Source organism: Rana temporaria, chromosome 1 (genome assembly GCF_905171775.1).
Source record: "Rana temporaria chromosome 1, aRanTem1.1, whole genome shotgun sequence".
NCBI lineage: Eukaryota > Metazoa > Chordata > Amphibia > Anura > Ranidae > Rana > Rana temporaria.
The window spans coordinates 188,995,435-189,012,932 of NC_053489.1; positions in this window are offsets into that span (position 1 = coordinate 188,995,435).

Here is a 17,498-nt window from a genome sequence, read left to right on the forward strand (position 1 = left end):
AAGCCAGTCTGCAGTGTGTTCCGGCCTTGGAGAGCTCACAATCCTGGGAGGGTATGAGGGATCCGGCGAGAAATCAGCAGCAGTTTCCGTCACGGCCCCACCGCCCCCATAGTAGGACCGGGGGTCGGACAGACTCAATACTCTACGGAGAACTGCATCCCATCCTGCATCCGTCCTCGCATGGTCGGCAGGCCGAAAACAAACGGCGCGGTGGGCAAATCCAGAGAAGGCGAGGTCAGTTATTTAGAGGAGCATAAGGGAGGGGGCAGCGCGAGCAGGTTTGCCTCAGTGAGGGTTGTCAGTTTGAAGAAATGGGCAGGTTACCCCCCACGGCTGCTATACGGAAGGGGCCTCACCAGTTCCGGGTCGTCCATCACTTCCTGTCTCAAGGCATCATGGGCAATGAAGTCCGTGACGGGGGATCCGCCAAATCCACTACGTGACGGCTGCACGGTCCTCCTCCCACCGCAGGTCAGCTTGGGAAATGCAGTTCTGAGGTTGTGTCCAGCAAAAGAACCAATAACCTGGCCGGAGGCACCTTCTAGGTCGGCGCTGCATACCACTGCTGTTTAAAAAGGGATGTGTAGCGGTTCAGCATGCCAGCGATACAGCGGAGCAAAGAGCCGCTCAGGGCTAGGGGTGGCCAAACAACTTAATAAAAAGGAGTTCAGTGGTAACGAAACAGAGTCCCATTAGAACAAACTGACCAGTACGAGGCAGAAACTTAGGGCTGTAGTAAGACTCTTTCAGTAATCCCTCCGAGCCCTTCTGGCTCTCTGGGACGGGGAAGGATCACGCTCGTTCCGTGGAGCTTGCGGCCCGGAGAGCATCCTGGAACCCGACGGGGATCTCCTTCGCCGGAATCTGGAAGCCTGAGTCTCCATAGGTTCCTCGCGCGGTTTAGGCCATCTATTGACTGATTGGCGATAAACCGCGTACCATTCCGGGACCGCGACGAGGGGGATTCCCAGTGTTTCGCAGAAGCGGGGAAGGTTCTCCGGGACTTTCAACAACGTGGTGCGGCCCTGGTGGGAGGCCGACAAGCAAAACGGGAACTTCCATTTATATTTAATGTCCTTCCCACGGAGGACATCCAGTAGAGGCCTGAGATCTCTGCGGTTCTTCAGGGTAATTCCCGACAGTTCCTGGAAGATTTGAATTGGGGCCCCCTCATGGGCCAGCTGCATGCCCCTCGCCATCTTTAGGATCTCCTCTTTGAGACTGTAATCCGCCAGGCAGCAGACAATGTCTCTCGGCGGGTCTGTGTCTCTGCCCCTGGGGCGCAAGGCGCGGTGAACCCTGTCCATTGCGATAGCCGTCTGCGGGAGTCTGTCAAGCACGGAGTTAAAGATGGAGGTCACGGCTTGAGGGATCAAGTCCCCTTCGATTGATTCCAGTACACCCCTTACCCTCAGGTTATGGCGGCGTCCACGATTATCTAAATCCTCCAGATGGCGGTTCATATCCCTCAGTTGGAGGGTGTGATCGTCTACCTTCCTCGTCGAGCGCTGGAGGATAAGCTCATGGTCTTCCACCACCTTTTCTGTGCGTGTGACCCTGTCAGTCAGGGAATGGATGTCCACACGGAGCTCGGCAATGGCGGCTGCCAGGGTCTCTTAATGTCCGCAGCGACGGACCTCAGATCAGCGATGGTGAGCTGCTGATGCGTCGAAGAGGTAAATGTTCCCCCACGAATACCGTCTGGTGGTGGGGGGGTTGTCCCAGGCTGAGTTTCGAGGACTATCTCCGCTTCACCGGGAGACAAAGGCTGTGAGGGGCCTGAGTGCGCTCCATGGCGGGAATGCGCCATGTTTCCCCTTTGGGAGCGAAACATCTCTGGTATATTGTGCGTGTCTACTCCGGAATTTCCCCTGGGGGAGCGGGATCTGGAGGCAGATGAGTTCCTGGATGCCGTACCCATGTTCGGGGAATGGAAAACAATGCGGAAATCTCAGTTTTTTTGTAGTTTTCACTCTGAGGTGGCAGGAGCTGAGGCTTCACGCGTCCATCTGCTAGCTAGGTCCGGCCACGCCCCCCAACACTTGACATTTTTTGACAGGTTACATGTTTAGAGTTACAGAGGAGGTGTAGTGTAGAATTATTGCGCTTGCTATAACGTTTGCGGCGTATGTAGCCTGTCTGTATCTGGCTCTGATACGAGCCAATGCCTCACCAGCTACTGACCTCACTGCATGTCTCTGAGCTACTTGCAATTATCCTCATAAAAAGCATGAATATCAGTGAAGTTCAGGGAAAATATGGTAGTACAAGCAAACAGCTGGGGGAATCCACGATCCATGGACAAAGAGCCATTCCAGTGGAATTGCAGTATTCTTGTAACAATTGGGTAGGAGTTACCCACAGTAGCTGGGTCTTCCAGAGCAGCTGCATGCCATTAAGCTACTGAACAACTGCTGCATGATATTAGGCTCCTGACAGTGGACTGACTTGCCAAGCTAACTCTTTCCCATCAGGTGTGGCATCTCTTTGCTGCTAGAGAGAGACACTAAGGAAATTACCTGATACCTGTCCAGAAACTTGGGGAGTTGGAGATGGAGTTAAAAGGGCCTATCCCTTCATCTGAACACGGTGAGTAAATGGGAACTCAGCTACAGTCATTACAACACTTATACTGTACCTAAGGTAATTACATTTACAGATATTGTAGTGTGAATTATGGCACAAGCCTTAAATAATCATGTCTCTGCAACTGTCACATTGTAGAGTAGACAAAGTATGAAAGTATGCCAGGGTACTCACCACCTCAATACCGGACACTTTTGCCTTCTTTCAGCCCAGGCCAATTTTAGTGCTTTCACACTGGTAATTACTCAGTCATGCAACACTGTACCCATATGATATTTTTATAATTTTTTCACACAAATAACACTTTCTTTTGGTGGTATGTCATCACCGTTGTGTTTTAATTTTTTTTAAGTTTCTATCATAACATTTTGAAAAAAAGTAATTTGTCTTCATAGATTTACTCCAAAATGTATACTGCTACATTTATTTGGTAAAAAGTAACCCAAATCAGCATACTATTTAGTCTGTGTGAAAGTTATAGAGTCTACAAGCTATGGTACGCATTGTTGAAAATGGATCAATCTTGATGTACTGACTGGCTATCTCATTTCTTGAGACCCTAATATGGCAGGAAAGTACAAATACCCATCAAATGACCTATTTTTAGCAAGTAGACAGTCCAAGGTATTTAGTAAGAGGCATGGTAAGTTTTTTGTTGTCATTTTTTTTCCACAGTTCTTTGAAAAAAGAAAATTCCCACAATTGTCATATTAACAAGTTATTTCTAACACACGGCATAGGAATACTTGAAATTACACCCCAAAACATATTCTGCTACTTCTCCTGAGTATTGGGATACCACATATGTGATACTTTTTCACAGAATAGCCAAAAACAGAGGCTTAGCATCCAAAAAGTAAGGATGAGCTGAGCACCAGACCTTGCCCCCCCCCCCCAGTTCGGTTTGCACCAGAACTTGCGAACAGGCAAAAAAAATTGGCGAACATGTGAATACCGTTAAAGTCTATGGGACACGAACATGAAAAATCAAAGGTTCTCATTTTAAAGGCTTATATGCATGGTATTGTCATAGAAAGTGTTTGGTGACCTGGGTCCTGCCCCAGGGGACATGTATCAATACAATTTTTTTTTTTTTCGGGAGCAGTGATTTTAATAATGCTTAAAGTGAAACAATACCTGGCGGGTGTCTATAGTATGACTGAAAAGTGGCACATTTTCCCGTGTTTAGAACAGTCCCACAGCAAAATGACATTTCTGAAAGAAAAAAAGTAATTTAAAACTGATTGCGGTTGTAATGAATTGTCGGGTCTCAGCAATACAGATAGAAGTAATTGAAAAAAACGGCATGGGTCCCCCCCAGTCCATTACCAGGCTCTTTGGGTCTGGTGTCCCCTCCCCAGTCCCCCCCGCCCCTTGGTCCTGGTATGAATATTAAGGGGAACCCCGAACCAAAATTTAAAAAAAAAATTGCCTGAGGGTCCCCCAAATTCCATACCAGGCCCTTCAGATCTGTTATGGATATTAAGGGGAACCCTGTACCATTTTTTTATGGATTTTAAGGGGAACCCTGTGCCAAAGTTAAAAAAAAATGGCGTAGGGGCCCCCCAAAAATCCATATCAGAGCCTTATCCGAGCACGCAACCTGGCAGGCCGCAGAACCGTACCAGCCCACATGCCCTCAACATGGGGAGGATGCTTTGGGGTCTGACACAGTATATAATACAGTGTGTACAGTTTCTAATACACTTCATGCAGTGTACACAGTATATAATACAGTGTAGCTGGTGTACCATTTCTAATACAGTGCAGGCGGTGTACACAATATTAAATATAGTGTAGTGTGCTGTGAAAAAAAATAATCCCCATCATGTCCGGAAGGCCACCAAGGAGAGGCAGATGCTCACAGGCCACTAGAAGAGAGCAAGCAGCCTCTGTGTCTACAGTCAACAGTGGTGGTCGTGGACATGGTGCATCCTCTGCAGGTGGCCGTGGGGCACGCTTGTCCTTTTTTTCTGCTGCTGACCGTGTTACTGAGTCACAACATGCAGAAGAGTTTGTGGAGTGGATAACGAAGCCGCCCTCAACCTCCTCAACCAGGCTCATAATAGTTTGCCTTCCAATGCAGCTGCCAAAACAGCCTATTCCACCGGCTCCTTGTCCACAGTTACTCCTTCCATAGCCCCACTATCATGCATGGAGAAGTCCCCAGAATTATATGACCATAGTGTCGGTTACATGCTGCTGGAGGATGCGCAGCAATTTGAAGGATTCCATGTTCATTCCCAGGTGGAGGAAGGGAGTAACGTGAGCGTAGAGAGAGGCAGTGACACAAAAGGACAAGAAACAGACAGTCATGTTCCCTAAGCTGCCGAATACTGCCAAGTTTGATCCAGTGTCGAGGAGGGAGGGGATGATGAGGTCACTGACCATACTTGGGTGCCTTAGAGAAGAGAGGAGGAAAGTGAGGAGGAGGGGAGGCACAACTCCAATGAGGCAGGATGTCCTCCAGGGGTCAGCTTGAGGGCAGCCACTTTATTGCAGTACACCGCAGAGCTCTGCAGGTGCAGGGCGCTGCAGACTCATCATTGACTTTTAAAAGTTCCTTGGTGTGGGCCTTTTTCGACATGTGTGCAGCAGATTGCACCATTGCTGTTTTCAAACTATGTCTGAAGCACATCAGGTGTGGCCAGAACAGCAGCCACTTGGGCACCACATGCTTGACCAGACATATGATGACCTGCTATGCAGTTCGTTGGCAGCAGCACCTGAAAGACCTACATCATATAAAATTTATTTTCCTTGCTCCTCATGTGGGATCTCAAATCCTACTATACCTCCAGTCCTCTCAAAAACCTACAGTGAGAGGAATGAAGGTATAGAAATAGGTGTCACAAGTACTTGTAGCCAATCTGCTAGCAGTACACCATCAGTTGATTTCTGCAGGCAAATCTCCCTACCCCAGATGCTGAATTGTAAAAATAAATTTGGTTCCAGCCATCCACATGCTTAGCTTCTAAATGCTAGCTTGGCCAAATTGGCAGCACTGCAACTGCTGCTTTTTTCAGCTGGTACATATGTGTATGTATGTATGTATATGTAAATATATGTATACATATTTTTTACATATTTATGTTTCTATAGGAATTAACCCCCGTTTTTTATTCTCCCAATTTTAGATATAACAGTCAATAAAAACCTTTTTAGTGTTTTTTAGTTTTGTTTTTATACGTAAAAAATATGTATTTTATTGGTGACGCTGTATAATTACGAGATCCCTGTTTTTATCAATGTGTTTTTCTGCTTTTCTGCGGGGTCCTATTTTCTTGACAGCTATTTAATTATATTCAGTCATTTCACTATATCTAACTATATCTAAGCATTGGCCCATTCATGATCAGACCTTTGTTATAGTGTATAGATGTCTTAATATGCTGCTGGTGTGCTGTGGTTTGCTGTTCTCTGGGTGGCCACAGTATATAAACACCATCATACCTGCAGTATCCCAGTAAGCCTGTAGAAGAAAGCTTGTCTCCGAGCGCGTAGCCTGTTTCTAGTCTCACCTTCCTTCAGGTGCTCTCCCTGGTCCCACTCTCTGGTAACGTCATCATCTGTGTCTCCATTCTGAACCTGCCTGTTTCCTGATGTCCACAGGATGGATTTCTCTCCCTGTCTGCAGATCCGTGGATCAAGATGGACCTGAGACTGGACCACACCGCGCATCATGAGACCCTGATGAGCCTGTTTTGTAAATATGTATTGTAAGTGCATTTCTTTTGATATTAAACATAGTATCTGACATATTGCACTTAGGTCCCTTTTTTGTTTCTTTGTGTAGTTAAACTGTACCTTGTGTGTAGTGCTGTGTTTCTTTGTATCTTCTTTCATACACCTATGCATGTTTTCTGACAAAATATTTCAAGGACATGCTAATTGAAATGTAATTGTGAAATAATTACTTTTATGGATTGCCATTCTTAAGTACAACATAAATCATCAGCTCTATGTATAAATAAGCAATGTAAGGACCCTTTCACACTGGGCGCAGGAGGTGCGCTGGAGCTATACTGTGGTTTTTACCGTGATATTCGGTCGCTAGCGGTGCGGTTTTGACCTCCACTAGCGACCGCAAAAGGGTTAATACCACCCACAATGCGCCTCTGCAGAGGCGCATTGCCGGCGGTATTACCGCAGTTTCCCATTGATTTCAATGGAAAGGAGGGGGGTGTCTGTACTGACACCCTGAGGCCCGCACAAATTTGAGTGTCTGTGTGGCGCTGTCAGAAAGACTGAGGAGGAAGTGGCAGAGAATAACATACGGATGATGTACTATGCACAACTGCTTTTGGGTATCTCTGCAAAATGAACAAATGTTTCTACAGACTGCTAATAATTTTAACGATGGTTTGCAACCCTGTCCTGCTCTCACTTGCCTATTTGAAAATCTGTATTCAGGGCTCGAGTCCTGCGGGAACACGTGGGAACCGCGTCCCTGCACTTTTTTCACAGCAGGAACGCAGTTCCCTTTGCAGGACTCGAGCAGAAGTGTTGTGACAGGCAACTGACTGTCATGTGTCAAGCAGCTGCAGCGCCACCCCGCTGCGTGCGCACGCCTCACAGCTCTGCCTCTGACATGTTTCCAGAAACCACCCACCCCCCCAAGCAGGGCGCTCCCGCTCTGATGTGTGTACACTGTCAAGCAATCCCCCCCCCCCTCCACTCTGAGATCATGTCATCAGTCACACCAACTACACACTTCTCCGGAGTCCCGCCCCTCCTGTGTGCTCCATCCAATCCACCTCCAGCATGTCTGTCCCAAGCAGCTTCACACTTCTCCCGAGTCCCGTCCCTCCTGTGTGCTCGTCTGCGAAGGAGAGATGGGCGGGAAGATTAAAAACAAGCAGCCACTGTATTATACATAAATACTATATTTAGTTATTACAATAATTATACATTTTTTAAAGTTTTTATTGAATTAGTTTTTTTTCCAATTAGCTTTCTTTCCATAGTGACTATATATTAATTGAATATGCTTGGAACTAAGTGTATGAGCACATATTTACATATTACATTTTTCAATTGTTTATATTAACTTAACATTTCATTTTCGAGTTGATTTCCTGTTTATGTAAAATATCTAATCTTCAGATATGTATAATTCCATCCAATATATTATCATATACTTAACTAATATTACCATTTGTTGTAACTATTTAATACTCATTGTAACTGTCTTTATTATTTAATATTCAATAAACAAAATTGACAAAGAAAAAAAACAAGCAGCCACGCTGACAAACTGCTAAATAAACCAGTGAACCAGCCCCTGGGGACCATTCCAAGTGAGTAAGCACTTCCACTGACCAGACCCTGCTCCCTCTCTCTCCTCTCTCTGTCTCTGACCCCCCTCTCTCTCTGACACCCATTCCCCTTTCTCTGACCCTCCTCTCTCTCTGACACCCCCTCTCTCTCTTTCTCTGACCCCCCTCTCTCTCTCTGACCCCCCCCCCCTCTCTCTCTCTCTCTCTCTGACCCCCCTCTCTCTCTCTCTGACCCCTCTCTCTCACCCCTATCTCTCTTACCCCCCCTCTCTTTCTCTCTCTGACCCCCCTCTCTCTCTGACCCCCTCTCTCTCTGACCCCTCTCTCTCACCCCCTATCTCTCTGACCCCCCTCTCTCTTTCTGACCCCCTCACTCTCTCTTTCTCTCTCTCTCCCTGACCCCCTCACTCTCTCTGTTTTTCTTTCTCTCCTTGCCAACAACAGTCTATCTCCTGTTTTAACCCTTTCCTTCCCATCATCTGCCGCAACAATCTCCTCCTCTTGTGGCCGCTCTGCGGCTCTGATAAGTCTTGGCTGTGACTGTCTCACACAGCCAAGCAGAGTGAAGCCGCTTCCCCTTCCTCTGTGTAGTCTACAAGTGCTGTGTGTGCAGCACGTGCTGATCATATGAGCTGAGGTGTAATGTAAAGAGGTCCTTAGGTGCAAGGTGCTGTGTGATGTAAAGGGGTCCAGAAGTGCAAGGTGCTATGTAATATAAGGGGGTCCAGTGATGCAGGGTGCTGTGTAATTTAAAGGGGTGCAAGGTGCTGTGTAATGTAAAGGTGTCCAGAGGTGCAGGGTGCAGTGTAATGTAAAGGGGTGCAGTGTAATGTAAAATGGGTCCAGTGATGCAGGGTGCTGTGTAATGTAAAGGGGTCCAGAGGTGCAGGGTGCTGTGTAATGTAAAGGGGTCCAGTGATGCAGGGTGCTGTGTAATGTAAAGGGGTCCAGAGATGCAGTTGTGGAGAGGGGTGCACAGTAGTGACAAAGAGATATTGAAGGATACAGGGGGCACAGTGGGGCAGGGGGCACAGTGGGGTGTTTTTTTACATTTTACCGTGGGGGTGTGTGTGCCAGATAATGGATCTGCCCTGGGTGCCAAATGCTCTAGGTACGCCCCTGGTTGCAAGGCAGGTGCAGGGGGCGCCAGCCGCACCCGGGTGACACCCCCCAGAGGGGTGACACCCGTGGGTAGTGGCACCACTATCACTGCCCGCTGTCCTGTGCCTCGCTCACGCCATGTCTGTGTCCCTCAGCAGAGCGGAACAAAGCTGCCTCCCCTCCTCTCTGTTTACATCCACAGAGGAGGAGGAGCCCGCACTCGAGGGACACACACCGCACTGTGTATTGCTGTTCTGAGGTCTGTAAGGGGGGTGTCTGTACTACTGGGAGTCTCTGTACTTGGGTGTTCGGCACCGAGTGGGGGGGGGGGTTTTCTGACACCATGAGACCCGCACGACCAGCCACCTTGAGACCGGCACGGCCAGCACCCTGAGGCTAGCACCCTGAGGCCAGCCAGGCCAGCACCCTGTGCCCAGCACAGCACTGATCGTTGAGTCAAGGATGAGCCAAGTCTTCAACTCAAGTAGAGCAAGTCTTCAACTCAAGTTGAGCAAGTCTTCAGAACTGTAAGTAAATGTATAAGGAGATATATGTGTTAGAAATTCCCTGTGAGGGAAAAATCATCACCCATTGTGTTTTTGTAAACTGGCACTTTACAATACATGTCGCACTGTATTTTCTGTGAAATATATATGCATATGAACGTATCATGTTTTTTTTTTTTGGTGGGGGAGTGGATCTTTTTTCCCTAGGACTTGACCCCTGTCTGTATTCATATTGTATATAATATATAAATACAAATTTTGAAAACTAGAGAAAGTACAAACAATTGTTCATCCAATCTCAATCCTGTGAATGTGTATACAAAACCTCCTTGAGAATGCACAGCATATTTTGTCAGAGTCGGATTGTCCTAATTGAAGTGTACTTTTGGGCAAAGCAAAATTGACATACTGTATATGTTGTAAACTGTAACAAAGTAGATTTAGGTTTATTACCTGTAGATCGTGCCAGTAGATCCTTTTTTTTTTCTTCTTAATTCCCTTTTACACCGACCATACGCAAATATGCAGCCCCACATTAACATTAGCATTTTAATTACTTAAGGATTGAGCCTCTTTCTGAAATTTGGTGTGTAAAAGTTAAAAACATTTTTTTTTGCTAGAAAATTACTTAAAACCCCCAAACATTATATATTTTTTTCTAACACCCCAGAGAATAAAATGCAATACTTTTTGTCACACCGTATTTGCGCAGCGGTCTTACAAGCGCACTAAAATAAAGCCCATTTGTCCTGAAAAAAATGCACCTGGATGCACAGAGTAGTTGTGATGATATGTACAGTTTTACTAGCTTCAAAATTGGACTTTGGCATTTAGATTTGTTTCACCATTAGGCAACGAAGGGAAGGCAATGTTCTTCGTTGGGCAATGAAAGAGCAACACAACATTAACTCTTTGTGGGCAGAGTAATCGCAGATGAACATGTATGTTCCCAATCACACAGGATAGCTAAAAACTTTTTTTATATATATTTTTTTACCTTTTACATGTTATTTACCACTAGCCGACCAGCCGCTGTATAACTAGGTCGGCTCGACTGCGCGAGATCACGTAGCTATACGTAATTTCGCATTGCAGCCAATAGGGGCGTGTGTGTGCCGCCGGAGGCGTGCGCGCCCCTGGTGCCGACGCGCGTGCCCGGCGGTGGCGATCACCGCCGGGCACCTGCGATCGTTCGTTACAGAGCGAGAACCGGGAGCTGTGTGTGTAAACACACAGCTCCCAGTCCTGTCAGGGGGAGAAATGACTGATTGCATGTTCATGCAATGTATGAAAAGCGATCTGTCATTTCCCCTAGTCAGTCCCACCCCCCTTCAGTTAGAACACACCTAGGGAACATAATTAACTCCTTCCTCGCCCCCTAGTGTTAACCCCTTCCATGCCAGTGGCATTTTTATAGTAATCAATGCATTTTTATAGCACTGATGGCTATAAAAATGCCAATGGTCCCAAAAATGTGTCAAAAGTGTGCGAAGTGTCCGCCATAAGGTCGCAGTACCGCTAAAAATCGCTGATCGCTGCCATTACTAGTAAAAAATAAAATATTAATAAAAATGCCATAAAACTACCCCCTATTTTGTAGACGCTATGGGCCAGATCCTCAAAAGGGATACACCGGCGTATCTACTGATAAGCCGTCGTATCCCTGTTTCTATCTTTGGAACTGATCCACAGAATCAGTTTCCAAAAGATAGGCAGAAGATCCGACATGTGTAAGGGACTTACACTGCCGGATCTTAGGATGCAATACCGCATGCGCCGCTGGGGGCATTTTGTGTCGAAATGCCGCTTCGGGTATGCAAATTAGCACTTACGGAGATCCACAAAGCTTTTACGCTTCGTTTTTTCTCCTTAAGTATTAAGTTGCATGTGTAAAATTAGGGCTGCTTTTACAAAGTGTAAACTGTTTACACCTTGTAAAAGTAGACCCTTCTTACGCTGTTATTTTTATTTTATTTTATTTTTTCCCGCCGTATCTTTTTTTTTTCCCGACGCAATTTTTTGGACCCGGCGCGATTCACGAAGCTCGGTGTAACGTAATTTCACGCTATGCACGTCGGGAAAATGACGTCACGAGCATGCGCAGTACGTCCGGCGTGGGAGCGCGCCTAATTTAAATGGGACTCACCCCCATTTGAATAGGAACGCCTTGCGCCGGCGGAATTTAAGTTACACACCCGGAAATTTCTAGGTAAGTGCTTTGTGGATCGGGCACTTAGGTAGAAATTTTGCGGCAGTGTAACTTAAATCAGAATATTTAATATTTAAGTTACGGCGGCTCTTTGTGGATCTGGCCCAAAAAATTTTCCGCAAACCAATCAATAAACGCTTATTGGGATATTTTTTTGACGAAAAATATGTAGAAGAATACGTATCAGCCTAAACCTGAGAAAAAAAATAATATTTTTATATATTTTTGGGGGATATTTATTATAGCAGCAAGTAAAAAATATTATATTTTTTTCGAAATTGACGCAGAGTTGATCAAATACCACCAAAAGAAAGCTCTATTTGTGGGAAAAAAAGGACTCCTATTTTGTTTGGGAGCCACGTCGCACAACCGCGCAATTGTCAGTTAAAGTGATGCAGTGCTGAATCGCAAAAAGTGAGCTGGTCATTGACCAACAAAATGTTCCGGGGCTGAAGTGGTTAAGGAGAAGATGTCTGATTCTAAGAATTCCTGGGAGGCGAGTGTCTTTGTTTCCACGAGTTATACCTCATTAACATAAATTTCACTTTTCTGACCTTTTGCCCCTTTGTTTCAATAAACAGTAGGGATGAGCTTCGAGTTCGAGTCAAACTCATGTCCGACACAAACATTGCCTGTTCGCCCGATCGGCGAACAGCAAACCATTCTAAAAGCCGCGAAACACCCTGTAAAAGTCTATGGGAGAAATCTAAAGTGCTAATTTTAAAGGCTTATATGCAAGTTATTGTCATAAAAAGTGTTTGGGGACCTGGGTCCTACACCAGGGGACATGTATCAATGCAAAAAAAAGTTTTAAAAACTGCAGTTTTCGGGAGCAGTGATTTTATTAATGCTTAAAGTGAAATAATAAAAGTGAAATATTCCTTTAAATTTCGTACCTGGGGGGGTGTATATGCCTGCAAAGCATATTTCTTGTGCTTAGAACTGTCCCTGCACAAAGTGTAATTTCTGAAGGGAAAAAAAGTCATTTAAAACCACTCTCGGCTATAATGAATTGTCTGCTCCCGATAATACAGAGAAAATACATTTATAAAAAATAAAACAAATGTGTGGGGGTCCCCCCAAATTTAATTACCAGGCCCTTCAGGTCTGGTATGGATATTAAGGGGAACCCCACGTCAAATTGAAAAAAAAATGGCGTGGAGTTCCCCCCAAAAATCCAGACCCTTTTTCCGAGCACGCAACCTGGCAGGCCGCAGGAAAAGAGGGGGGGACGAGAGAGTGCCCCCCCTCCTGAACCATACCAGGCCACATGCCCTCAACATTGGGAGGATGTTTTGGGGTTCTGTGACCCCTCAAAGCACCATGTCCCCATGTTGATGGGGACAAGGGCCTCATCCCCACAACCCTTGCCCGGTGGTTGTGGGGGTCTGCGGGCAGGGGGCTTATCAAAATCTGGAAGACCCGTTTAACAAAGGGGACCCCCAGATCCCAGCCCCCCATGTGAATTAGTAATGGGGTACATTGTACCCCTACCATTTCACAAAGAAAGTGTGACAATTGTAAAAAAAAAACACCCATCACGTGACCCTGTCCCCCTCTGACGCAAGGGAAAACATAAGCTTTCCCAGTGACATGCGGGTGACCTCACCCCCTTTGATGTAACAAAGGTTTGCCATTACATCAGAGGGGGTGGGGTCACCCGTCACGTCACTGGGAAAGCCTGGGTTTTCCCTTGCGTCAGAGGGGGACAGGATCATGTGACAGGTGGCCCCCGCCCTCACCTACATAAGAGCTGTCACTGGCTGAAGCCACGTCATTCCCGGGCTGTCGGAGACCGAGAGTGGATTACCACCGTTGGAATTATTATTATTTTTTTTTAATAAAGGACTTTCCCAAAGGTGTCTGTAGGTTTTTTTTTTTACAATTGTTACACTTTCTTTGTGAAATGGTAGGGATACAATGTACCCCATTACCAATTCACATAGGGGGGGCCGGGATCTGGGGGTCCCGTTTGTTAAAGGGGTCTTCCAGATTCCGATAAGCCCCCAGCCCGCAGACCCCCACAACCACCAGACAAGGGTTGTGGGCATGAGGCCCTTTTCCCCATCAACATGGGGACATGGTGCTTTGAGGGGTCACAGACCCCCAAAGCATCCTCCCAATGTTGAGGGCATGTGGCCTGGTACGGTTCAGGAGGGGGGGGGGGGGGGGGGCGCTCTCGTCCCCCCTCTTTTCCTGTGGCCTGCCAGGTTGCATGCTCGGATAAAGGGTCTGATGCCAAACAGGTGCTAACTAACCAAATTGTATGAGTCATATTAAAAAATTAAAGTCGAGATATACAGTACATAAATGCTCTTGTTTAGCCCTTGGAACCTTCTATCTTTTTTAGGGAATAACTAAATTACTATCAGTAAAGGCCATGCACGTGCCAACAACACACAATGATTAAAATGAGCTTCCTCTAAAGGCATTTCAAGATCAAGGCCAGATGGTGCTAAATGTGCAGTGTTTGGCAAAGAAAAGATAGTAATTGATCAGTTTGTTTTAATACCCCATTGTTCTCCATCATCATGGGGAATGCTGCCTGTAGAGTCTTTAAAGAATGAGAAAATCAGATTTACTTATCTAGAACACTTACCTGATTTTTTTTTTTATCTTTTTAGAAAAAGAAGAATTCCCTAAAGGAGCACATCTGAACTGCTCCTTATGTCATAAATGATTTTAACAAGATGTGTATGTTTAATTGATGCCAACTACCACATGAGGAAGAGATAAAAAACAAAGAAATATATCACATGTTTCATGAAAAATGGAGTGGCTCTGTTACATTAGTAATTGTCTCTTCCTTTTGTTTCTTGTCAGATCTTATTATACCCCATGAAGACTTTGATCAAATTATTTAATTAGATCAACCTTTCTCAGCATGTAACACAAACTCTCAGGCACCTCCAGTCAGCAGATACCATAGTTAATTCAAGCTATCTCATTGATCTAAAAGTCTCCTTTTAAGTATTCATGATACATTAAAAATAGATGTTGTTGCATGGTGTTGTAATAAACAAGGGACTATGACTTTTAATCAGAAAATTTAACCTGATTATCCAAAGATTATTACAGACATTGTAAACGCCTTTTTGAACTGCTGTGTAATAACCATACTGTGTATGGAACCTCAACAGTTGTGGTAGACCTTTGGAGATTGGTGTTCCCCCGGGTATCTATTGATTGTATAAGTTAGATTTGTGACTTTATTTTATTTAGAATGCAGATGTGGAAACAGTCAATCTGGAATCACAGATTACTGAGATCCCATGACATGCAAACAATAATTCATGTACGTAATCCCCAAATGGTTCCAAAAATGTTCTAACCTAGAGATCCCATCAGTAACAGCACTTCTCGTTGCAGGATGTCAAAGCCAAGCAACTACTTTGCAACTAGCACATGTGTTGTCAGCCTGCCTTGTGCACACCTTCAGTTGGCTGTTGGGCTAACTATTTGACTTGATAGGCAGCCAAAAAAAAAACTGAAGGAATGTACAGTATATGGCAGACTGACAACACTGCTGCTACTCGCAAGGTAGTGGTATAGCATGGTCAGCCAGCAACAGTAAGTGATTTTACTGGCAGATCTCCAGGTAAGTAACTTTGCAATAGATTTACAAAATATGATTTCATTAGGGAAATTGTATACAGTAACAATCAACAGTCTACCTAAAGTATTTAGCACTCTGATCAGATTATTGTTTTACCCACTAATCCACTATACAAAATAATAATAATAATAATAATAATAATAATAATAATAATAATAAACAAATAATTCTAATAGACAGTATAGAAACATAGACAGTAAAAATTGTGAAGCATTGCTTTACATTGGTGGTTAGTCGAAGAATACCCACATGTATCCCCCTTACTGTGAAGCACAGAAAGAAGAACAGTGCAAGGGCCCTAAGGAATACCACCTAACTTTCCCAGATCCACCTAGAACATCCCAAGATTAAAAATAAATTAATGCCAGTGTGCTGTGGATCAAGGATATAATCCCAGAGTAAAATTGCTAAAACAAGTTCCAGCTCTTGGCTCCACTAATTTGCCACGCAGATGCGTTCTAGTGCTAGGCAACTGGGGAAAGTGCCCTGTATGTCCTTTTGGTGGACCCTGGTTCCCGAATCACCCATAGCAGCTAGTATCTCTCCCTGCCAGCTGCCTGTCACAACAATATAGGTCATAACCAAGGGAAGATTCTCCTAGGCTCCCCCTTTGGCTCTGACATGTATCATGACACAACAGGGGAAGGAGCCTTCTTGTCATAGAAGGGGAGAGAATTTGTGCTGGAAGGAGGAATGGGGGGGGGGGGGTACATTTATGCTTGTAGGGTGGGATTGGGGGAAGGAATTTGTTTTTGAAAGGAACGAGTATTTGTGCTGGTGTGAATTTGGGTGGCAGAAGTAGACTTTTTGCTGGCAGTAGAAGAGGATTTGGGTTGGATTTGCATTCTTTTAACCCCTACACTGTGTGTTACACCCCATATAGCAATTAATTATGCTGCAAGTTTGAAAATGATTTGCTAAGCTGTTGCTAGACTTGCCAGGCTTCACAAATTTGTTGCACAATTGCAGCAAGTCCGCATTGCATGACTCCAAAAACACATTATTTGCAAACATTCTGCAGGTCTGCTGCAAGTTCTTGTTCAGTTATGTTGTGTAATAGTTATCCCACCACAGGGGCCACTGTGGCTGAATTTTCATCATTGCATCTGAGTCCTTGCTGTGTGTAAGGTTTTTCTTTATTTGGTGCTAGGGCGTGGTGTGCAGAGAGGTCAGTGGTATCCATGAGATCTGATATGGAGTTCAGAGAGGTAGAAATCAAGGAGTGACTAATCCTAATATCCCATTGGTGGAGCATTATTTGGAATGTTTTATTTTTCCTTGTTTATATGCTAGCAGCTCACCTTAAGCAAAGACCACAACAGGTCTAGTGGCACTTTTAGGAGAAGAGAGTGGAGTGGAATGTGATTTTCCATAAAAGTCCCATATATTAAAGCCTTCTCAGACCAGCTGTGGATTTCGATCCAGGCTAGGAGAAGAGAGTGGAACATGAACTGCCATTATGGATTTGTATACCAAAGTGCCACTACCACTGTTGTGGTCTTTGTTTAAGGTGAGCTGCTAGGGCACACTCCTGTTGGATGCCTAGATGGTGGGAACAATTGTGTTCACAACTTTCAAGATTTGTTTTTTGAGCATGTTATCTTCACATCTCATTACTTTATTATTTGGGACTTATTTTATTATTTCACATATTATCGCATATTAATGTATTTTTTATTTTATTTTTGTCATTTATGCATATTTGTTTATTTGCTGTTTAGCTTTTTTAATTAGTGCACTTTATCACTGTTTCACATAGGGGGTTATTTACTAAAGGCAAATCCACTTTGCACTACAAGTGCAAACTACAATTGCAAAGGGCACTTGGAAGTGCAGTAACTGTAAATCTGAGGGGTAGATCTAAAAAGGGAAGAACCTCTGCTGATTTTATTATCAAATCATGTGCAAGCTAAAATGCTGTTTTTTTCCCTTGCATGTTCCAGTCAGATCTACAGTGACTGTACTCCCAAATGCACTTTGCACTTGTAGTGCAAAGTGGATTTTACTTTTAATGCATGGTTTTAGAACGATCAGTTTTTGTCTTAAGACACTATTCAGTGAACTGAGGTACATTTTTTAGGGAAATGGTAAAATATAGGGCCAAAAAGGTTGAACTAAAAATATTTCAATGAGAGCTTTTTTTTTTCTTCTTCAGCCACTTTGGCTTAGATTTTTCTGACAATTCACCTCTCTTCACTTAT